Source organism: Mixophyes fleayi, chromosome 6 (assembly GCF_038048845.1).
Source record: "Mixophyes fleayi isolate aMixFle1 chromosome 6, aMixFle1.hap1, whole genome shotgun sequence".
NCBI classification, from domain to species: Eukaryota; Metazoa; Chordata; class Amphibia; order Anura; family Limnodynastidae; genus Mixophyes; species Mixophyes fleayi.
This window is the reverse complement of record NC_134407.1, coordinates 6324390-6349347: the sequence shown is the minus strand read 5'-3', so window position 1 is coordinate 6349347 and position 24958 is coordinate 6324390.

Sequence of the window (24958 nt, the reverse complement as noted above, 5' to 3'; positions counted from 1 at the left end):
GCAACACATAGTCAGTTATGTCGAAATATAGTAGTATTTATATGTTATATCAGAGTTACATGCATATTAGTGAAATACACAGAACGGGTTAAAGGAATAACATCATGAGTGGTATCATAATGAACCTTGTTACATATCCTATTGTTTGGTGCGCTCTGCGAGGGAATCGCAGAGTGCATGCACAAGTTATGAATGATAGGGAATTATGAACTACTTAAGACCAAGGAATTCTGGCGGGAAGAGCAGAGCATACCCCCTGCAGAGATGACCCCCTCCTTTGGATTCCTTAGGATGAACCAGCCAATGATTGACGACCCCTTGGACATTCCTGAGACCCGGACCAATAGATGCAAGCCATACCATCTTCATTGTATTACTGTACTTGATTGTGTATATAAGCAGCAGCTTGTGATCCAGAGTGCAGACTTCTTGTCCCCAGACTTCAGGATTGAATGACTGCACTGGATCCAGAGCGCCTGCGTTAAGTAACGGCTGTATTTACTATTACATCGCTTGAGCATATTTTTTCCACTTATTACGAATAAATCTTTGTGCGTTGGAAACACAAATCGAGGTTCGACAATCGTTATTGGTTAGCGACAATACGCACATTACAGGACTTATGCTCCATGTTTATGACATGGTTACAGTATTTCTTGTGCAATCTGGTCTGTTAAAATGGGTACTGATATATCTTGACATTGCTAATGCATCAATTTCCTTGGAAATTGAATAATAATCTCTGTACAATAAGTTTAAGCACATGAGTAAAACATTGGTTGTGTGGTACTTGTCCCATCAGTAAGGCATCACAGGTCATTTTCACATGTTACATTTTAAATATTTAGTCTTCTGAAGGAAAACCAGGAAAAAATATCTCCAAACTAGAGATGCTTGGGCTCGGTTTTCTGAAAATCTGATTGTCTAATGTCATTTCATTTTGTATGGCTATGTCACTTGAATCTGCAAGTACAGCTTAGTTTGCGTTGTGTACAAAAGACAAATGTTTGCTACACATTTTATTTTATAATAAATCATTCAGATGCGGATAAGAGTGCATCAGTGCCCTTGTCTTCATTACCACTGGCACTAGCATTGCTTCTTTTCTTGCATGGTGTAAATAAAATCCTAATTATTCTGATTCTAGTTTAATTGCTTTGTTATTTCTTTTTTATTGAGGAATATCTTTGATTAATTTCCTTTTTACCTATTTGATTTATTGCGATCAAAAATAGTATTATAACACCGTTTAGATGAACAGGGTACAATCCTCAGTGTGATCAGTCAGTAAGATAATAAATATTTTTACTGTAAAACCCAGCCAAAACAATGTGGTATTATTAGATCTCACCATGGAACAGTAGGTAACATAATATATGTGTTTTTTCTAATTTTTATGACCTCGTCCTGCTGGCTAGATTCTTTTTAACAGAAGAGCAAACTAGAAGCTGGACAAAAAACATTATTTCTACCATAAGGACCAGTGGAGGGGCAGACAGCTAAGTGCAGGAAAGATCTTTATTTACATCGTAAGACATAAATCCATGGGAGCTCATGAAGTTATAGAACATTATATTTCCGAGTCTTTTAGAGATTTTCTGCTTTTTGGTGCCACCTCTGTCAAAATCAAATAATTAGATGAAAGAAAGTATATTGATTAATATTGATTTACCGTGCGGTTGCGATCAGTACTCCACGTGTCATGACGCAATTGCACGATAAATAACGCATGCATACACTTACACATTCACTTGTACATAGTTCATTTTTATAATAGTTCCAACCCACAGTCGTTTATGAACAAATGTTATTGAATTTATAGTTATTTATGATATGGTAAAAAGGACTTTATTGAGATCTAAGGTTCAGGTTACAGGAAACATATTATGTTTGGTGTCATTTTAATCCCCAATTTATCCTTAGTGATTCGATTACATCGGCTATGAGATCGCACCTTGTGTATGCTAGTTATGGAATATAGGGAATTAGTGATCAGAATGGTATTGTGTGTATAATGTAAATACACCAGTTTGAACTAGCTTTCGGCGGGAAGATTAGTATGCATCTGATCGGAGAGCTGACCCCCACCCTTGGAGGGTGTCGTTTGAACTGACCTATGAACTACACTATCCTGGAGCCTGAACCTATGGAAACATGCCAAGTCATCTGTATAGTACTTACTGTAACACCATCTGTATATATATTGCTCTCTGGAATCAGCTTACAGTCTCTTTGACCACAGACTTCAGGATTGAATGTCTGTGAGCTGGATCCAGCACAATGCGACATATGTATCAGCTGTACTTATTTATTTAGTTGTTATTCTTTTGCTAATACATCGCTTTGTGGGTTGGAACCACACAAATCGCATTGATCGACAATGATTGGTAAACGATAAAATAACTTTAATACCTCATTATACTTAAATATAGGTGACTTCATGGAAAGTTCTCACACTATCAGACAAGAACAAATATGGTTGGTGTAATGATGTCAAAAGCACAATCCATGGTTGAAGAAATCTTGTTACACACTGTGTCCTGTACAGTTAACTGTCATTGCATGTTTGACATGTTGGGAAAGTTTTCTTCTGAAGAGAAAGACCTCACTAGTTCCCTCTCATTGTATGCACAGGATTGTTGTGTTCTTTCGTCCTAGGAAATGGTATTATTCAGCCTCTATTCTGCAGGATTTAGTAGTATTCAAGCAGACTGTGACCTTTTTACATTTCAGTTGCTCAGAAGAGCTCAGTAGCTGAACCTTTCCTGATTACCTACCCTGAAGCTATACGTGTTATGCAGCTAATTGTCTATTATTTTGCTTCCAGGAAAGGCTGTTATTTCGCTCCTTACTTTGGTTTCTCTCTTTGTCAGACCCACGGCTCTTGCTTTGTGGATTTTAAAGGCTTCTATGGTTGAAAAGAGCTCAGTAATTCCAAGAACCGTCCCTTGCGAGATGCAATCTTGTTGTTAAGATTCAATTTTCAAACGATCCTTTGTGATAGATGTTGAAATGAATAGACAAATACAACGATATAAAGATAGATTATGCAGCTTTAATAAAAGATTAACCGTCTACAATTTTTAGAAAATGGACTCACTCCTGGAAGACTTAACCAGACAGATGACCATGGACATTGTTGTCCTAATGCAGGTTGGAGGTGGTCAGTAGAAAGGATGTTGTAGGTTTTACACCGGGGATTCTTATGCTTATAGTTGTTGCCCAAATTATGTCTATAAACCAGCTTTAGTCTACAAGCTTTCAAGCATTCTCTGAAAACCCACCTTTTCAGACAAGCTTATAATATTCCTCAACCACCCTCTTAACCTCAGTACATTATCCTATTACCACCTGTTATACAACTACCCCTTGATCACCATTGTTGTGTGACAGGATCATTTAGCTTATGACTCAATTTTACCTTTGCAGTCTGGCTGGGCCGACTGCAATTGTAGACTTAACCTCATGTGTCAAACTCCCATTGTCCAATAGATTGTAAGCTTGCGAGAAAGGCCTTCTCACCTCTTTGCCTGTTTTACCCAATTTGTTTATTAGTTTACTATGTTTGTCCCCAATTGTAAAGCGCTACGGAATATGTTGGCGCTATATAAATAAATGATGATGATGATGATGAGGGGAGAAAGAGTGCCTTGCCCCGTACCAAAATTTGAGAAGCATTGCCTTCGGGGGCTCAGGGGCTCATAGAGGGGGGGGAGAGGAGCCTTGGACGGAGGGAGATGACAAGTCAGTACTGGGCCCCTCTTACCTCTTGGCCCCATAACCCCGCACACCCAGCACTACCTATTGTTATGTCCCTGTGTACAGTTGAGAGTAAAGAGGAACGCTCTTCTCATCTTTCCTCCATATTTGCCTTTGTTTTACCAAGGGGTGTGGCCAGAGGAGTAGTCAGGGGTAGAGCAAGGGAGTGCCCGCATGGCAATGGGATTAATCATTACCAGGCACAGCTGCCACCACTGCGTACGCCAATCAATGCGTGTTTGAAGGCGGTTTCACGATTACCACCATTCCGACATGAGGAGTCCTACGGTGAAAAAACTATTGAAATATAAGCAGACTTACCAACATACCGACGCTGTAGATGTCGGATCGGAGCAGGATGCTGACCGCAAGTGATTCCGACTACTCAGGTGTTCGTCAGTAGACTTTGACGTCATTGCGACCTCTATCACTTTTAATTTAAAGTGTCAATGTCCGGTTAAGTGTTGAAACATTTATCCTGCGGGGTCCTGACATTGCTGCTTTAAATTAAAAGTGATAGAAGTGACGTCAAAGTCTAGTGACGGACAACTCAGTAGTCCGTCACTAGGTATGTTATCACGTGGCTGTTTCACCCCTTCCTTGCCTCTTCCCCACAGCTTCCTCCAAAACCCCATGTGCTGAAATCCTCTGTCGCTGCTCTACCCTTAAACCTAATTACTCGGGCTCTATCATCATCATCAACATTTATTTATATAGTGCCAGCAAATTCCGTAGCGCTTTACAAATAGGAACAGACTATAATAAAACAATACTGGGTAATACATACAGACAGAGAGGTAAGAGAACCCTGCTCGCAAGTTTACAATCTATGGGATCTATGGGCTCTATGAACATTAGTACGTACATAGAGCCCAGTAGTCTTGAGTTTAGAGAGAGTAATTAGAGTATAGAGTTAGTGGAGGCTGAGAGGCTTTATTTGGGTTAGTGGAGGTTGAGAGATTTTTTTTCCCCCAGAAACGAGTGTATATCAAACATTCTTTAATTTTATCATCAAAGAAAAAAGTGAATTAGAAAACAAACTTGTGCGTTTATCTGAGTAGAGGAAAGAATCACTATAATTATGATATTATTCTCTAACACCAGCAACGCTAAAGAATAATTATTATTATTTTTCTTATGTCATTGTTCTCTAGAAATGTAGCACAATATATTCCATTATACGTCTCCCGCTTTATAATGCCGCCCTATGTAACACGTCCTGGCTTGTATGTTTGCTGACAGTGGAAAATAAGTCAATTGTACACGGTAATTTTACTTAGCGAAACATTCTTTCTTGAATGTGTAATTGTTGGGCGGATATTAAATATTCATATTGTCAACCTGTCTTCTAAGTTATTATTTTCATTGGGATGGACATCCTACGCTAAAGCAAGACTGATGGGTATCCAGGCTCTCAAGGTTAATTGTAAAAAACATCCTCACCCCTACCTAGGTCTTAATCCTAAATACACAACTCTGACAGATGCTTAAATTAACCCTCGATAGATTAAAATTGAACTTGGCTTCCACTAGTATTAAATGAACTCTCTGCAGGGGAGGGTCCATTTTCCCCACCCCTTTAGGGAGTGGAGAGCAGGGAAAGGGGAGGAGTCCACCACACTTAAGCCTTCCTCTGAGGTTCCCTGCACCATATTTTTTACCTCTCAGGCCATCCTTCTCCTTCACATTAGTAATTCTGTGCATGAAAATGTGCTCTCCCATATAAAGAGCAGCTGGACGGAACAAAAGATGTCCCATGGGAAGAATCGGGAGAGCCCTTATTTTCAGCCCTTGTGAGATTGTGCATAAAAGAGACTGAACAGCACAGTGGACCTCCAATGCGCCCAGCGTAGACTGAGTAAATGTCACAAACGGCATTTGCGCTGAGGGAATCCACTTTTGCAGCTTCATAAATGACTAATAATATTTTGGTAAAGATGAGTGACATTGCAGGAAATGTTTTGCATAAGAGGTCGTTTCCATAGGTGGCATCTTCCGCCCGCTGCATTCTCTATGTTTTGCTTTTAATTTGTTATTTCTGCTGAATTGGGTGAAGAGAATGTTATACATAATGGTGACTTTAAGCTCTACTTTAAAAGCTTAAATGTTACTAACTTAATATAGAAAAGAAAATAAAGTTTCAAGACTGAATACAGGGAAATGATGTGTTGGGGAGTTAAGCTCTGATAAATGAGTTTCACCCAACTGTTGCGACTTTCTGTATATGTATATATTTATATATTAGAATATTACCAGTCCCACTTCATTACAGACAGCTTAACTCACAGCTTAACTGGTTAGGACTGTATTCAGTCCAGTAGTTGTGACATCATTGTTCTTGTACCTATATCTTGTTCACATATCCACATAGTGTATTTAATCGGAGCAAGACTGCAAATCTGTCACTCACACTCTGCTGACCCAGAATTCTTCCTCACACAGCAATATGTTACAAAGGGAAGAAAAATGCATGGTGGCTATATTTAGCTGAGTACAAAAACGTTTTCATATATCTTCAGCTCAGCAAAACACAGGATTTTAGAAATATCAAAAAATGGCTTTACCTCCTCTTTAAACATTTTCGTTAATTAAGTATTGAGAGTTAATTGTCGAATTTGTGGGCTGCGACAATACCCATGAGAATGCGGAAAATAGATGGTACCTGATAAACCTCACTTGTGTCTCTTACCTCAATGTCACAATCTCCTAGTGAATTGATACACTTTATTCTGCTACTACATTTTATTTCAGGAACAATTGCAGACAATTGCAAGTCTGAAATGTCATCAAATGTTCAGCTGTAAAAATGTAGATAAACTCCAAGATTGTAAAATGTAGATAAGCTAATATAAAATATTGTAATGCCAATGTTCTATTCATTCCAAAGTTCAGTTTAGTCAATAACTTATAACATATAATTATGGATGACTTTGCTAAACACATCCAGTTATTTCACGCATTCAGGAGATGTAATATTTCAATAAATCACCTTTGTAAACTTTGCTTTTCTTTACAATAGTCTCATGTTGTCCGTGAAAAGTTCTTAGTGCGCTCAGCAGGCTTTAAACTTTTCTGAATCTCCACAAATCACCGACTTGTTTTCAGTTCCATCTTATCTTCCATTTCTTGTCTCATTCTGCTGTGAGAGATGTTTTGTCCGAATGGGGGAAATCACATCTACCAGCGCCAATAAAATACAAGCGGTACATCACCCAGCGAGGTCTAAATACAAATTATACAAGTGGTGGAAAGTGACAGAAAGTTTGTAAAAGATTTGTTTTCATGAATCATCAGTTAACATTTTCTGCTTCAATAGGGTATAAAACAAACGTTGACATTTGTCTCAGACATTTCCTTTGTCTCCTCTTGTTCATGACTGGTACCAGTATCAATCTAATCATATGAGTTTATCAAGCATTTCAGTACAAATAGGCAGTAATGGTGGGGTGTGGCAGGAGAGCTCCCAATTCCATTTGTCAAAAAAAAAAAAATCAAGTTAAAATAAATACCTAAAATGTTAAAAAATATAAAATAAGTTAAAAATAATAATAATAATAATAATAATTTGCAGGCATTCCAATTGGAAAATATACTTTATTAAAATAAATAAAGATATTTTCTCATTGAATATGTCCTGCCATCATGGAGATGGACTTACTGAAAGGGGGATTGCGGCTGTAGCATGAGGATACTTTAGCGAATCACTTCCCAGCGAGGACTAAATAACATAGGGTTAGCCTTTGATAGGTAGGGAGAAGCCCATTATCACCAGAGATAAGACTTCTCACACCTTAGTAAATAAACCTGTATGTGTCACATATTAGAATAATATATAGTATGGTAAAGTGGACAATCGAGTCGCTATTTTATCCAGCCCTTACGGTAGTAAAAAAGTATTTGTTGTACGCACCTCTGGTCATTTCTGAGCATAAAGATATCTACACATATGTTGCATTGTAACATGAAGTGCCTATTTTTGCAAAACGTTTGCCAATTTTTATGGTAGGCACAATTATCTGGACATCAAGATAGTTATAGGAAGTGCAACTTCCTGTTGGGACAGCTTGGCAGATTAGGGGGTTTCTTAGCTAAATGTGGGCAGGACACACTCATGCTGTTGTTGCACCAACCTATAAAAATAATATTACATTTTGCAGTAGACATTTTAATAAGATTGAAGGTATGAATTGTGAGTATTTTGGGGTGTTCACGGGTTAGTGGTTGATGACAGACCCTCCTCCTGTTTTATGTAAGGAAGCTTAGGAGGTGCCTACAATCGGGATCCATCCTGTACTTTCAATGGGATGATTTTGTAAAAAAAACATTTTATGTGGGTGAGCATAATTATAAGAGCGCAAATACTCTTATCGTAATAATAATCAAACACACAAAAGTGCCGCATGCAATGTAGACAGTTCCGATGTCCCCTCTTGCTCTCTCATGATCAAATGAAGTAATTAAAGAGGATGGAACACGAAGGATTTTCGGAGAGAAATCAAAAAGTTTTAATTAATGATGGGAGTGGCACTAAAGAGACGGGAATTTATTTTTTTTCCACCAGTCACATTCCAGCGCTAAAATAGGGCACAGTTTATGCATATTTTAGGTTAATTTGGTTAAAATTATTGGCTTGGGGGGCGGCATTCTTCTTTCTCGCCCCAGGCACTAAAGGTTTAAGTTATGGCTCTGGAGATAAATGACATCCCTTTAGAGCTAAAATTTAGTGCAATCATATCATCCAACCAGTACATCGCTAATCTGTTATAAGATAAGAAGTAGGAATGTTCACTGACCCTGTGTTTTGGTTTTGGATCTGTATTTGGTTTTTTTTTAAAAATGCTAAAAAATGCTAAAATCACATTATTTGGCTCTATTTTTGTTCCTACATTATTATTTAGGATATAATTTCCAGGCAATTTTTGACAAGTGCACTGCTACCTCTCCTGTTTCTGTGTGAGTAATGGCACTGAGCAATGACACTGGAGATTGTAGAGTGACAAGAACACTGCTACCCCTCCTGTTTCTGTGTGAGCAACGGCGCTGGATCTCCTGGGGAGGGAGGTACTTATGGAATCCAAAACCCGACAGATCCAATGACACAATGATGACGTTTTGCCTTGAGTCAGACCCGAGGAAGCAGGAAAGTATCGAACTGGTTTCACTCAGTACTCGAATTGGCTATGTTTGGGGAGAGGGGGGTGCAGTTCTTCGGAAAACCAAGCCTGAGCATCTCTTGTAAGGAGATGTGAGGATTAGTGTTGGAACTGTTAATATGTGCATACTTTCAGTTACTTGCTTCAATTCCTGAACAAAGAAAGAGTAAACAAAAACGTAAACCCACAGTGATTTAATAGGTAAGTAAGCAAGGAGCACATTAGGGGCAACTGGTCCGTCAGAACATTGTGCCCCTCTTATTATGTGAGGTTTTGTAGAAATGGGCGTACGTTGCATAGATGGACTTTTGTGATGTCATAACGGAACTTGCAAGACGAGCGCGTCTTGTCAAATGCTAAATGAGCATTCTTGTTGAACTCAAATTTAAACGCATGTTTAATATTTCTAGACGCTACAGGCAACGTCAAATTTGAGGAGACGCAAAGAATTGTCAGAAAGTGGGCACAGATCTGATTTTCGGAGACTATGTTTTGGACTATCAATGTCATATTGCGATTAATATGCGCGTTAAGCTGTTTAATATATTGTCTGTGTCTACGAGGCTGAAACAAACATGAAACAAACTTCTGTTAGTTCAGTGAGGTACATTACAGTTAAACTCTCTATGTATTCCTGTTGGTATCGTATAGCTGGTGGTAATTTTATAACAATGTTACAGCTCCTGTTTGCATAATATCCATAGCGATGATACAGATGAAAAAACTCACTCTGACAGGTAATTCTACCAGGATTTGATTCCATCTGTTTCTGTTGATGCCGGATGCTTTGTACTTCATCGATGAGTCAACTCCAGATGATCATGCGTAAGGCAAAGGATTAGAGGGAAATAGATAAAAGACACATTGATGAAGTTAGACTCATAGCGATACCAGGTTTACATGTCAAATCGTGATAAAATATTAAACCATTCAACCGCTGTGAAACTTAACTTACAGTGCTACAGAAAGAGCTCATCTTGTTTAGGCAACCTGTCGCACGGTCGTCTTTGCAACGATGACTGGAACTGTTATAATATTTAACTAGAACTAGAGTACAATGGCAAACATAAAGGGCTAGATTTACTAAGCTGCGGGTGTGAAAAAGTGGGGATGTTGCCTATAGCAACCAATCAGATCCTAGCTTTCATTTATTTAGTACCTTCTGCAAAATGACAGCTAGAATCTGATTGGTTGCTATAGGCAACATACCCATTTTTTTTAAACCCGCAGATTAGTAAATCTAGCCCAAAGTCTGATTACTTTGGATAGCCCATACATAAAATATTTAGCCAGCACTCCTTAGGTCACCATGTAGATAAACAAAGAACTTGCACTATGTCAACAAGGCACAAGTTCAACAAACTCTATGGGGTATATTTACTAAACAGCGGGTTTGAGAAAGTGGAGATGTTGCCTATAGCAACCAACCAGATTCTAGTTATCATTTATTTAGTGCATTCTACAAAATGACAGCTAGAATCTGATTGGTTATATGGGCAGCACGGTGGCTAAGCACTTCTGCCTCACAGCACTGGGGTCATGAGTTCAATTCCCGACCATGGCCTTATCTGTGTGGAGTTTGTATGTTCTCCCCGTGTTTGCGTGGGTTTCCTACGGGTGCTTTAAAAGGAGGGTGGTGCTTGAAATCATTGTTCTTCCTCTGTTAACCATGGTTACCTGCAAGGAAAAACAATCAGTCATCATTGCTTTGCACAAAAAGGGATTCACAGACACTAATATTTCTGCTAGTAAGATTGCACCTAAATCAACCACTTATCGGGTCATGAAGAACTTCAAGGAGAGAGGTTCAATAGTTGTGAAGAAAGCTTCAGGTCACCCAATAACGTCCAGCAAGCGCCAGGACCGTCTCCTAAAGTTGATTCAGCTGCGGGATTGGGGCACCACCAGTGCAGAGCTTGCTCAGGAATGGCAGCAGGCAGGTGTGAGTGCATCTGAGTGAGGGGAAGACTTTTGGAGGATGGCATAGTGTCAAGAAGGCCAGCAAAGAAGCCACTTCTCTCCAGGAAAAACATCAGGGATAGACTGATATTCTGCAAAAGATACAGGGATTGGACTGCTGAGGTCTGAGGCAAAGTCATTTTCTCTGATGGTTTCATCAGAGAAAATCGTTTTCAGATCATTTTTTGGTGCATCTGGAAAAACGTTTGTCCGGAGAAGGAAAGGTGAGCACTACCATCAGTCCTGTGTCATCCCAACAGTAAAGCATCCTGAGACCATTCATGTGTGGGGTTGTTTCTCAGCTAAGGGAGTGGGCTCACTCACAATTTTGCCTAAGAACACAGCCATGAACAAGGAAATGATACCAAAACATCCTCTAAGAGCAACTTCTCCCAACCATCCAAGAACAGTTTGGTGACGAACAACACCTTTTCCAGCATGATGGAGCACCTTTCCATAAGGCAAAAGTAATAATTTAGTGGCTTGTGGATCAAAACATCAAATTTTTGGCCAGGAAAATTTTGACAAATTCCAAGCATTGATTAGGCAACAATGAGCAGCCATCAGTCAGTATGTGGCCCAGAAGTTGATTGACAGCATGCCAGGGTGAATTGCAGAGGTCTTCCAAAAGAAGGGTCAATACTGCAAATATTGACTCTTTGCATAAACTTAATGTAATTGTCAATAAAAGCCTTTGACACTTATGAAATGCTTGTAATTTTACTTCAGTATAACATAGCAACATCTGACAAAAAAGTCTAAAAACACTGAAGCAGCGGACTTTGTGAAAACCAATACTTGTGTCATTCTCAAAGGTTTTGGCCATGACTGTACATTGTCATTGTTTACGCATTTACAATGCTTTACACCCTCATGATTTCAAGTTCTGTTCCAGCAGAGCGACTGTTTTTTGCATTCATTCATTCATTTTGTAGCATTTGTTGCTCCTAGACACAGTGTTCTATACATGTGTTCTACTAGTCTCTCTCGCCTTGACTCCCCAGTGGCGCTTTCCCCTACATGTTTGTGTTTCTGATCTTTTACATCTCCTCTCTTTGCTGTGCTTTTATACATATACTTTTCTTTTTACACAATGACAAAGAGAGTTATTTTCCACACCTCTCCTGCATGAGGACAATGAGGCTCTGAGGAGTCTGCAGGTACAGGCTGCAGACAGGGTTAAATGCTTACATAGTAAGACTCCTAGGTGGAACATGCACAGGTGGAGGTTAGGGTCTAATTAAGTAATTAGACTCAAGGGAGGGGATTATTGTATTTAAAGCCTGTTTGTTAATTTGTGCAGTGTAACCGATGCCAGCTAGTTGGCCGGTGACTAGACAGAAGGATGGTTTCTAGCCAGAGACAGAGTCGCCTGGTGTCATCCTGACGAACGTGTGTTGTCTTATTGGTGATGTGAACAATAAAACCACCGTTTATTCAAGCAGAAAGTTGTTTGTGTCTGTCATCTGGCGGGTGTCAGTATCACACACACAGCGGTATTAGTATTATGAAGGGGGTGCCAGTGATTGATCGGCAGGAAGGAGGGCCCCCAGCCAGCCTAGGGTCCCCATGGGGTTTTAATCCTGCTCTGTTTGTGAGTTATTATTATTATTATAATCATTTATTTGTTCGGCGCCACAAGGTATCCGCAGCGCCGCACATAGTACTAACAGTAGACTATACAGGGTGAAACCATACAGAACAATGAACAAAAAGTACCAATACTTCAGAAACTCCAGGCAGGCAGATGCAATAGACACGGAGCAGAAGAACGGGTAAGGAGACAGGAGGGAAGAGGGCCCTGCTCATGCGAGCTTACATCCTAAGGGAGGGTAAACAGACCAGGCACAAGAGGAGCCAGTTGAGGCAAGAGGAGAGAAGGGAGGATGAGCAAAAGGGAGGAGATGGGGTTAAGTAGATGGTTGGCAGGCTTTGAGGAAGAGGTGAGTTTTTAGTGCACGTTTGAAGGAGCACAGAGTAGGAGAGAGGCGGATGGAACGAGGGAGGTCGTTCCAGAGAAGGGGGGCTGCACGGGAAAAGTCCTGGATTCTGGAGTGGGAAGAGGTGATAAGAGTGGAGGAGAGGCGGCGGTCGTTGGCCGAGCGCAGGGAGCGGGCAGGAGTGTGAATGGAGAGGAGGTCAGAGATATAAGGGGCAGTAGAGTTGGAGAGAGCCTTGTAAGTGGTGGTGAGGAGTTTGAAAAGGATTCCTTTACCTTTTGTGTTTTCTCCTGGTGTGGTAGCAGCTAAAGCGAATATTGTTTGTTGTTTGATTTATTTTGCAATGACTCTGCAGTGCTCACATTACTGTTGTTATCATGGCTTAAGACCAATGTCATCTTCTTGTACTTTCATTGCAATAAATGCTGGACTTTTCTGACCTGTATATTTTATTAAACTGCCATTCTAATATCTAGCTGTGGCGGTTCCTTCCATCTGCTTCATTTACGCCCATTGCCATTTTGTTATACTAGTAGGAAATGCTGTTTTTCCCTGCTAGTATCATTTCTTAAATTGCCATCTATGTCACTTATCTGTCTCTTTTACTAGCAGAAAACTTATCTTTTATTAAACTGCCATCTGATTACCTATCTTTGGCTCTTCTGTCAGTCTGTTTTATTACAGTCTTCTAGTATCAGAAAGACATAACGCTGGCTTGAGGCTAGACATTTTTGCTTTAAAGGCAAGAGAAAAAACATAGCAGGTCTGTGTGTGATGGAGAGAGCAAACTTGTTTTCCATTGACCCCCTGTCATACTGGTTGTAGGTAACATTTTCAGCCAGACAGTTCGCTGTTGCTAAGTTGTGTGATTTTCTTTCTTTGCTGATACGTCATCCTGCGGTAGCGATCGCTATAGGAAGACAGCGGCAGCTGTCATTTTTAAATAGTCGTTAGCTATACTCGTTGGTGACTCGTGACCCCAGAGGTTTTGGCCCTGTATTATCCTTGTCTAACGCTGGCAGGGAAAACCAGAAAGTAAATGGCAGTAACTTTGGGTGCAAGAATTATTGTGACTGATACTGAACAGTTGTCATGGTAGGACTGCAGGAGGTGCTACCGACTGGTATTGACACAACTAAACAAGGAGGTGCGCACCCCTGATATTCACCAGTGACCCCGCAAGGAGGTATGGACTTGGCTGCATGAGGTGCGCAGGTCGCGGTTCTCCAGGTTAGTCACCAGTGCGTCAGTGTGGAACAGGAATAGTCAAACGGTCCGGGTCAGAAGCCAAACAGGAGCGAAGTACCCAAGGATAATGCAGAGAATGGTCAGGGGGAAGCCAGAGGTCAAAACCAAACAGACGAGAACGGTACCAGGGATAACACGAGAGATTAGTCCGGAGATCAAGCCCAAGGTCAGAGCCAAAACATTATTCTGTAACAGGAACAAAAAGCTGGAGCTGGTGAACCAATACTCTGGCGCCAGATACAGCCAGAAGGAGGTTTAAATATAGGAAAGTTCTCCTTCATTGGTGCTGCAGTTTTTTGGCAGTAAGAAGGCAACCAACCGCTAAGCAGGTAAAGAGTGTCTCTAGTTGCTATGTGACAAAATGCATGCCATGCACATGCGTGCGCAGCGTAGGTACCTGCAACCAGGAAGAGCGTCCCGTTGCTAGGCAGCGGGGTGCGTAAGACAGGCGTCCGTCCCCGACACCTAGGAGAAGTGCAGAAACGGCGCCTGACAATGACTCCACTGCCTGTCATAAGCCTCGTCCACCAATTGGATGCTGCCTCCGTCAGACAATTCTAATAGATTGCAATAGTCTTGTGGTCAAAAGTTTCCCCAGTAGATATATCCCTCCACCACAAACAAGGAAAGAAACTAACAAATATAAAAATTATAGATTTATTGCTTGTGTCATAGTTAGCATGTTAGCTGCATACAATGTAAGGCTAATGTCAATGATTATCTCCGTAAATAATATATCACCTCCTGCAGCATTTTTGCCATGCACTTGTCATTTTGCATTCCAAAATGTTTTTTTTTTTTTTTTTAAATATGTCCCTTGTAAATCATGCACCTTTATTTTGATTGGTTAGCATTTACCCGTTGGGTTTTTCACGCCTCTGTCAATGCAATGTAATTAAAATGCCGGCCATTTAGGATGCTTGTAAAACTAAGATTTCCCCACTTACCATTCAGGAATTCAGAAATGAGCGAATAGCTGTAAGTATGTGATCGACTCAATCACACATAATGTATGTAGCTTTATTCCAGCAGCACTAAGGTTAAATCTGCCTATTTTATACATGTCAAACTTTTCATTTTGATATCTGCGTAATACATTTTTTTTAACATCACAAGACAATTATTAAAAGTATATAATATTTTTCTTACATAGGAGAGTTTATACATATGTAAGGATTTTTAGATTGATATATATAATTTAGATTACAATAGCCGAGTTGTATGAAATTGCTTTACACACATAATATAATAGTGGAAACAAATTGTACCAATCTCTTCATATCTTTTTATTATGTTTCTGAGAAGTTTGAAAATGAATGACAGGTTGTCGCTATATTGAATGCAGTCATTTAATGTTATTAAGGAGAGAGGTGAGATCCTTGTCTCAGAACTATCCTTTGTTCCCCACACCGACTCTATATCTAAATCACACTACATACATCTAACGAACATTTCCAGAAGACGCACATATCTCACCCTTAATTCATGCACTCATCATCTCCCGCATTGTCTATTGCAATTCCCTCCTTACTGGTCTTCCCCAAAACAGGCTCAAACCTCTACAATCTATTTTGCATGCAGCAGTTGGATTGATTTTCCTTGCAAATTATTATTCCTTGGGTGAATCACTCTGTATGTCTCTACACTGGTTGCCTTTTTTATTACCGAATCCAATATAAACTTTTACTAACCTACAAGGCCATCAACAAAGCTGCACCAACATCTCCTCACTTGTCTCAAAATATCTCCCAACTCGACACCTCCGTTCTGCACAAGATCTGCGTCTCTCATCCACTTTCATCACATCCTCCCATTCCTGGTTACAGGACTTCTTTCGAGCTGCACCCACTCTATGGAATTTACTTCCTCGTACAATAAGACTTTCTTCCGGTCTACAAATCTTTAAGCGTTCACTGAAAACCCACCTCTTCAGACAAGCTTATAATATTGTTAGGCCACCATCTTAGCCTCACTAGATTACCCTATTACCACCAGTTACACAAGTCACACAAGACAACAACCCTCTAAACAACATTACTGTGTGACTGATCATATAGCATACTAATCAATATTTTGTTTTAATTAATTAATTTATTTTACCTTTCCAATCTGCCTGGACCGAAATGTAATATGTAGACTTATCCTCATTTATCCAACACCCGTTGCCCCATAGATTGTAAGCTTGCGAGCAATGCCCGCTTACCGCTCTGCCTGTCTGTCTTCATCAGTATTGTTTTATTACTGTTTTTATTTCCAATTGTAAAGCGCTACTGAGTATGCAGGCTCTATATAAATAAATGATGATGATACTCTGCTGTTGTAAAGATAACAACTCAAGCAAGCCCATTAGATATTCTAAACAGCAAAAAATTATAAAAATGTTGAATCACTACGCACACACTAAATATGAAACTTATACATGCACAGAAGCAATAACAATCCAATGTCATGGACAGAAGCAGCAGTGGATATTTAGACAAGTAGATACCCAATTGTAAAGTGCTATTCATTTTGCTGTTTCTATATAAATAAATGATGATGCTGATGCACAAAGGTGGCCTGCACCCAACTTCAAAGACTACTCATATAATCCTTTCACAGACCATTCATCGGGAAACAAGAGCAGGAATTTCCCTACCTTGACAATATATAAATAAATGATAATGCTAATAGACAAAGGTGGCCTGCACCCATGTTAAAAAAAACTTCAAAGACTACTTACACAATACATTGCCAGGGCATTCATCGGTAGCCAAGAGCAGGGTTTTCTTACCTTGTTTTACTTATATGGTCTGTGCCGTAATGCTCCCCTTCTGAATCAACCAGGGAACTTGTGTATATTTATGGGGAGGGAGGTCTGAAAAATTCTTCCCCCGGGGGAAGCTTCATCCAACCCTGGGGTAAAGGAGACTGCCCGAAACTTGCAGTGGAGGTGGTCCCCAAGACCCATGTATATAAATATGGAAAGTATATAAATAATATTTGTATGCTCTATTAGTGACGTGTAACAAATATGTAAAACAGACAGTTCAGATAGGCCAATAGTTGGCCCTACACAGTGTGCGTAACTGAGACAATGCAATTGAGTCCACATACTGAGAAATTCCGAGGACACAATTTAGCACTGGCAAAGAATACATGGGTAGATGGAGATATGATGACTAATGATTTACGCTATGTGATGTAGTTAGAGAACGTATAGACAGGTTAATTATTTTTTGAGTTGAATCGGAGAAAGCAAATGCTTTACCAAATCCTTCAATAAGACGACCATGGACAACAACAGAAAGCAGCATTAGTAACATTTAAAGTAAGAGGGCACAATGTTGAATGGTGCAAGTCAAGATGGTATTGCCCTTGGAGTGAGATAGATCTGTGCCGTAATGCTGCACTTCTGAATCAAACCAGGGGACTCATAATTATTATAGTGAGGGTTGAAGAATCAGTCCCCTGGGGGATGCTTCGTCCAACCCCATGGTAAAGGGGACTGCGCAGACATGCATCAGAGATGATCCCCAAGAAGAAGTGTAATCGGGACGCCAGGACAAGCGGGACGCCTCTCACACTGCCGCTGCGTCCTGGATAGTAACAGATAGCCAGGGTGCACAGCTGTAATTAAATTATTACTGCCTCCTGAGAGGACGTGGGGAGTGCACTCTTGGCCCCATTTATCCTGTCTCCGTGCTAAAAGTTCTTTCTCATAAGCTTTTGCTACATTGAGTTAAGTCCTGGAGGCATCTGAGTAACCGTGAGTGTGTCCAACTCTACGGGAAACTCGTCTGCTATAGGTGAAGTCTCTCCCTCTAATTTTAAAAGCTTATGACAGTTACTAGGAAGCGGTAACATCGCAAAGGATTAAATCCTTTTTTAAAGCGCTACGGAATATGCTGGTGCTATATAAATAAATGATGATGATGAGTGTGATGGGGACTTTAACTACCAGACATTGGGAATTAGAGGACTGAACACCCGGGTTGTACATAGCAGATGGAGTGCAGTTATTGGACATTGGCTTAGTAATTTTTAATAAACACTTACAAGAAGCAGTGGAGAGGGCCATAGTGTGGATTGGGAGCAGAGGCCAATTGTAGGTGGATAATTGCCCACTTGTGGAGGTTAAGGGTAGGGGGCATATTGGTAGAAGTGGAGCTGTAAGGATATATATAACCCCATGATTGGCTCATGGTTTGGGTTACTGTACCCCAGTATAATTTTGTCACCAGGATACGGGGTGTCAGGCGGCTGTTTGATGAGCACTGTTAATGTGACCCTTGGGTTGTGGATTAAGCAGTGTGGTACACGTGGCATGGTGGGCCATTTTCTCTCCACTGCTTGGTGTCATGTTTATTACTGTATGAGTAATTATTGACTAATTTCAGAACAGAAATAGTATCCCTGTCTATGGTCATGTTTTGAGAGTCATGATAACGTCACCCGGGAAATGTACGTGTAAGTTCTATAGAAAGCAGCACTCTCTCCATTAAAGATCTCAGAGGGGGCTCATTTCACTTTGATGTGGATATTTTGAAGAAACGTTTATGAAAACTGGTGCAAAAAGGTGCTGTCACCCATTGCATTCAAAAGTGTATGAAAAAGATACAAATTGATTTGTTGCTATGGGTTACAGCACTTCATTGTCCTGTGTATTTGTGCACCAGTTTATATCACCCACTTTGATTTTTGTCCTACTGATTTAAGTCTGTGCACCCTCTGTGGATACTGAGCATAAGACGCCTCACCTGCAGCTTCAGGTGTAATAATCAGACTCCTCCCTCTGACTGAAGCAGCCCCCGTCTCAGGGACTTTGTCAGTTTAAAGATCCCTGAGGACGTTCTGAGCTCTGGGGAAGATTGGAAATTGTTATGGGTCACTTGAATCTATAAACATGAGAGGTAATACAGTTATGGTAACGGAGATGGTTATAATAGCCATGATGGTGTTATTATATCACATCTAATATATGTTATACTGGACCTGCTAAACAACATCTGAAATTGGGAAATGCCTTAATGTGTCTTGAGGATCATCGTTCTTTATACTCCATAATGGTATATATAACAGTCCTTTCCCGGCCATGTCCGCCTCTAATGCTAGTAAGTATAAAGTGTGTGTGACTTAGTTACTGCAACAATAGAACAACACTTTCTACACCATGCAGTTGTCTATTTGTGTGTTCTGGCTAAATCAGTACTCCAAGAAAAATAAAGAATGATTACATAAATCCAAATTTCTATGGTTATAAAAACAAAGCAAAAAAACATTTTCTTAAGAAAATGCAGTGAAGTCGCCTTTTAAAAGCGTCCTCCTGTATTTATGGAATGCTACTAGATTTCAAAGGGCAAAGGAGTGGGGGAAACAAGGTTAGGTCACTACAATCCCAATCATCACAAGTTTACTGAAATTGATTAGAACAGTATTTTGTTTTTTAAATAATTCTTCAATAAATATTGACTTATTAAGCCCAGAAAATAAAAATAAATGTAAAAACTTGTATCAAACAAGCCGAAAAACAGAACTTGCGTTGTGCAAGTGGCCAATTTTGAATAAAAAGCTTTTTAAGGGCATTTTTTTAAAACTCCAGGCTGGTTTTCAGGACCGGTTTTCAGAAAACCGAGCCCAAGCATCTCTAGCATATACATTTACAGTCCCCCAAACCCCAATGAGGACCGTATTATTCAGCGCTCTAAAAACGCGTTAATTACAGCTCGGTAGGAATATTAAGTCACGTGGTCAGTCTATTCAGGTCATTACACCACAGAGCTAAGGTTCACTTTTAGCATCTAAAGTCCCCATGATCTAACTGATTCTTCTTCACTTTCCAGCATCCAGTAGTCATCAGAGAAGCGCTGTATTGTCTCAACGTGTCACAGGAACCTCCTGGTGTATTATTTAATAAGAGAACAATATAGGTTTTACCAGAAGGTTTGTAACCCTACAAATTGGCAAATACTTGGTGACAACCCTGCCTGTATTATGTGGCAATAAGCCAAAGGGAGCTTCCAAGGAGACCTGTGAATAATCCAAAGGTTTTATGAATAAGTTGGAGGTAAGACCCTCATGAATGTATCCACAATTACTAGATGAGCAATGTATCTATGCCTTTGATAGTGAAAAATGTGTTACATATTACATAGATACTGATATAAGTTCTGCTCTCACTGGAAACTACCATGATGACCTCTAATGTGAGTGTTGCAGTGATATTTATACTGAGCGCAACATCAGATCCATATTACAGACCTGTTCATGGAGGATATTCTATAAAACCATAATATGAAAATGTTCTTAAAAATGTCCTTGATGCGATAATGTGTTGCATTTGCTTTCCCTGGCTAAGGTGTCTATAGGAAGGTCATGGATGGCTATGGAGGGATCCCATTATTGCAGCACTATGGTTTAACAATGCTGCTTCAAGGCGCTGGGGTCATGGGTTCGATTTCCACCATGGTCCTTTCTGTGTAGAGTTTGTATGTTCTTCCCGTGTTTGCGTGGGTTTCCTCCCACACACAACAAAAGGTTAGGACAGCGCAGTACAAGGTAAAAATGTGAATATTACAAATATATATACACACTATTTGTCTGACAGAAAAATAGATCGGAACGGACTAGTAAATAAAAATCGTTTATTTGTGAATAATAAACTACTTCAAAATCAGTATAAAGCACATACTGGGCCTGATTCACTAAGGAACATAAATGCCACATTTTGCGTTAAATTGCTCTGTGTGCGCCCAGAAACGGACTATACGTCAGTGAACACAAGTACATCCGATACATATTTGAATGCAGAGATCACTGCAGACAGCCTATACTTTCATGGGTGGAACGGGAGGGGGGAGGGGCTTATGCACGTAGTCTATGTATAGTAAGGATGCGCCCAGGACGAGCAGCAGCGTCTGATTCAAGCTTTGGGCATCTCTCAGGTACAAGATTTCTCCTTGTATAATGAATTATTCTAGGTGGTTACAGAGCCCCTTGAGGCAGCCAATGCTCTTACTCATTTCAAATTTATATTAGACTATTTCTATTACATAGCGCCCTACTTAAATATATGTGATTCTCAGCCGTATCACTGGCACCAGCTACAGGTCAGGTGTAAGTGCTGATTAGTGATGACGGCTGTGTATACAGCTAGAACATGTGTTTGTAATCAGGAGTAACTGTAACAATGTATTTTATGTACAGTAGACATTAATAACATCCTGATAAATGTATTTCATGGGGGAAAGAAAATGAAGAAAACAAGTTCCGGTAAAGTAGTGATATAATAGGGCAATTATTCAATGAGCAGACACTTATGAACAATCAGTTCAGAAGAAACTTAATTAACTGTTATTCAGAAGAGATGGCATAAAACATAGCATAAAACATGTAATTGTAGATGACGTGTGTTCAGATCCGCTTCTAGATGAATACGGACGTACAAATGCCCAAATGACATGCAGTTGTTAAAAAAGAATAGCACAATATGTTCGTCTTGCATGGCGTAGCGAACCAGGCAACAATGTATACAGATAATGAATCAAAAATATAAAATGAAAACAGTGGAGATCAGCACAATATCGAACATCACAAGGAACCCGCGGTATCGGTGTAGCTCATACAGTTACAATCAGAGAAAGATGCCAATGAAATTATGTTTAATAAGTTCTGTTTTTTGTTCTTTTGCACCTCACACAGTCCAAAAACATGCTGCTTCTGACAAAAATGGACCCTAGTAAGTTTGTTTTTGTGTTATAGGGAATTTAGAGTGTAAGCTCTAACGGTGCAGGGACCGATGTCAGTGATTCCAAACAGCAGTAAAATGGTAAACAAAAGATAGATTATGAACAATATATCTCTTTAAAAGTTATGAATTGAAATATATAATATATATATATATATATATATATATATATATATATATATATATATATATATATAAAAACAAAAGAAAAAGCAATAGGGCGCCAAACTAGTGTAGTACTGTTAAAATGACAGCAATACTCGTAATAACTAAATTGTGCGTACCAAAAGATGGATTATTACACGTATATCAAATACTTTTGCCAGAATATTCCAAAACTCATAGGAGACTCAGAGACAGGGTGATCAGATGCATATAGGGCAAGAAAGAGTGCACAAACCTCCATGATTATATCATATACACCAAACCCGCCTAGAGGTGTATGTGCGTACTAGAAATATAAACTTTATAGTTTATCTGCATGTAGTCTTGAAGTCTTCATGTATTCACTGTTGCTCTTGGACACAAGGGGGTAAATGTATCAAGCTGAAAGTTTTTCGGCAGGTTTGAAAAACCAATTAGATTCTAGTCATCATTTATTTAGTATAAAGAAGAAAAAAATGGAGGATATGCGCTTCCCAGATAGAGTAGATAGGCAGCCAGGGGGGAAAGTGGAGGGGAAATGGTCCCAACCCCTAGAGTACAAAATAGCAAGTTTCCTCGGCTCTGGGAATGGGGGAGCTGGGATGAGAGGGGTAGACACAGAAATGGATACAAAGAGTTTATTGCACAATATATATATATATATATATATATATATATATATATATATATATATATATATATATATATATATATAAATAAACAGTGAACAAGATTGATCACCCTGGTATAACAAACAATAATATAAAAACAATTAAACAGTAAGCTGTAAATATGAAGTACCTTCTCTCACTGAACAACCAAGGTAATCTGTTTGCTCCATACATCCATGTTTACAGCCTACTGTTTAATTGTTTTTTTATTATTGTTTGTTATACCAGAGTGAACACTCTGTTGTTTACTGTGGATTTATATATATACTTTTTGTGCAATACATTCTTTGTATCCATTTCTGTGTCTACCCCTCTTATCCCAGCTACCCCATTCCCAGCGCCGGGGAAACTTGCTATCATTTATTTAGTACATTCTACAAAATGATAACTAGGGACCTGACCAAATACTTGATAGCTTATTTGTACACTGAAATTTAAAGTTGATATTTGTGTGCTACATGAAAAAGCAGTCAGTATTTACCTTATGTGCAAAACAGAAAACTAATTTGCACCCCTTGCATTGTAATATGGTTTTGTCCAGGAGACTGAAATAAGAAGTTTCTTAAGTTAAGATCCTTAATGAATCAGGCCCCAGAATCTGATTGGTTGCTATAGTCAAACGTGCCGGAAAACTCTCAGCTTGATTTATTTACCCAAAGATATCAGAAAAAAATCAACATAATTTTTTTATTTTTAGTACATAAATTTAATGCACATAAAAACATATCGTTATTACACTCACATTTAATAAAAAAGAGATAAGCTTATCTGAAATATTTTACTGTATGTTGGGTCCTGGCACAGATGAATCCTGGGTTAAGTATACCAGTCAACCCACAACTTAGAGAATATTAGTCCCAAACAAAGCATCTCTGATAATCCAGAAGTATATAATCGTCCTTAACGCATTTCGGCTATTTTAAAGATTAGACTTCATCAGGAGGAAATAATAAAGTGTCTGACCAAATCGCGGTCCTTAATAAAATGCACAGTGCCATTTTTCGCCTGCGCACCACCGCCAACTTGCGCCATTTTGCGCATGCGCAGAGAAGGCTGATAATCGCTAGACAGTAAACAAAGCGGTCACATGACCGGAGAAAACTAGATATCGCTACTCTGCGCATATGTCAAACAGCGCCCTTGGTCAGTGGACAAAGCGGTCATATGACCTGAATCATATAGATACAACAATAACATATGAAATCTAACATGAGCACAATGAAATATTACATCATAGATGTCAAACCCCAAATTGCACCTTCCCTCAATAAGGTGCTAGGGTAATAATATGGAATACAGGTAATAACATATGCAAGTGATAAAAAAATAAGAACCAAGTAATAAAAAACACACTAAACATATATATATATATATATATACATATAAACAACAGATATATAATAAGAGAAATCAGTATTTAAAAGGGAGACAATAAACATTAATCCTTACCTAAAATATCTTTTTAAATTATGGGTAACCAAAACTTAACAGATAATCATATCTTATAATAACAGGACTATTTCATATCCCTCATAAAAACCTTGTGGTGTTAAAGTGCCGAGTTCATATATCCAGAACATCTCACGCTGCAATAACCTTTTTTGCAAGTCCCCACCTCTTGGGCCCAAATCTACATATTCTATGGCCATAAATTTCAAAAATTGTGGGTGTGCCTGATGTTTCTCCATAAAGTGTTTTGAGATAGAATGACGTGTCACTTTAGTATTAATATTTCTAATATGCTCTTGGATACGTATTTTAAGTGGGCTTTTCGTTTTTCCCACATATTTTAAGCCACATGTGCACTCCAAAAGATATATTACAGAAGTTGATATACAATTCATCAGTCCTTTGACAGTAAAGCTCCTACTATTATTCTAATTCTGAAACACCTTGTTAATTGGAGCAGTATATTTGCATATATTGCAATGATTACATTTTAAACTGCCTTTCAGATCAAGAAAAGTAGTACGTATAACCTTATTATCTCTCAACATGCAACAATATCACCTTTCCAAACTAGAATAATTTCATCAATGTATCTTTTAAATAAAACTATATTCTCTAAGAATGGACTGGAATTGTAAATATATCTCTCCTCCCAGCTTCCCATAAATATGTTCGCAAAACTGGGAGCGAAAACTGTGCCCATCGCAGTTCCACATAATTGAAGGTAAAACCTCTCTAAAAACGTAAAAATTATGAGTTAAAATAAATCTGATAAGATTGCAAATGAAATCTTTATGTGTATATGACAAGTATCCAAGTCTAAAAATTGTCTCAATGCTGCTGTGCCTTTTTCATGTTGAATGTACGTATACAATAATTGAACATCAATTGTCACCCATATATAATCAT